The sequence below is a fragment of the Frankliniella occidentalis genome, unplaced genomic scaffold (assembly GCF_000697945.3).
Source record: "Frankliniella occidentalis isolate FOCC.00 unplaced genomic scaffold, Focc_3.1 Scaffold48, whole genome shotgun sequence".
Taxonomy (NCBI): domain Eukaryota; kingdom Metazoa; phylum Arthropoda; class Insecta; order Thysanoptera; family Thripidae; genus Frankliniella; species Frankliniella occidentalis.
This window is the reverse complement of record NW_026267178.1, coordinates 67,253-68,039: the sequence shown is the minus strand read 5'-3', so window position 1 is coordinate 68,039 and position 787 is coordinate 67,253.

The following is a 787-nucleotide window of genomic DNA, read 5'->3' as shown; positions in this document are numbered from 1 at the left end:
GGTATTTTTGACATGTTAAAAACTGAAACGTAAATTCATCAAAAGATAAGGCCGTGTCATCTGCTTCCACGTTAGCGCGAGCTTAGGTTTTTTTTCACTTTCATTTAACATCTATACAAATGTGTATACCTACTTTCTGTAGTGACTTCCCCTTCGGCGGGGTTAGGAACGTTACTTTGAAAACTAACTGCGTTAGTGCGTTATCGTTAGGTAACGATAGCGATAGCGCGTTACATTTTCGGGTGTCGGTAACGGGTAACGTAACGCGTTACTAAATCTCAGTAACGATTAACGCCGTTACCGTTATTTTAAACCGAGATTTTCTCGATTTAGAGTGTAGAAATACGTCTTATTTCCGGGCAAGGCATGTTTCGGAGGCGTTTTGAGTCGAATTTTACCGTCCGTACCTCGTCAAGAGAAATTCTGCAATCTGTTAGTAAGGACTTCTACTTGCCTTCATCATACCTTTTTACTTTCTAGCTTATTTTATACTTTCTGATGTGACTTTCAGTAACGATGACGCCGTTACAAAGTAACGGTAACGATAGCGCGTTATAATTTAGAGAGCAAGGTAACGATAACGCGCTACTTCCGGTCAAAATAACGATAACGCGTTACTATTTGAAAGTAACGTTCCCAACCCTGCCCTTGGTTAATTGTGGATGGACCACCTCCCAGATACTAGTGACGCTGTTATTAAACTAGCTAAATGTACGCCAGACCACGTCTCGCGTAACAGGCTTCGCGATATCTCACGAAACACTGTCACGCTGCGACGCGCCTGGCG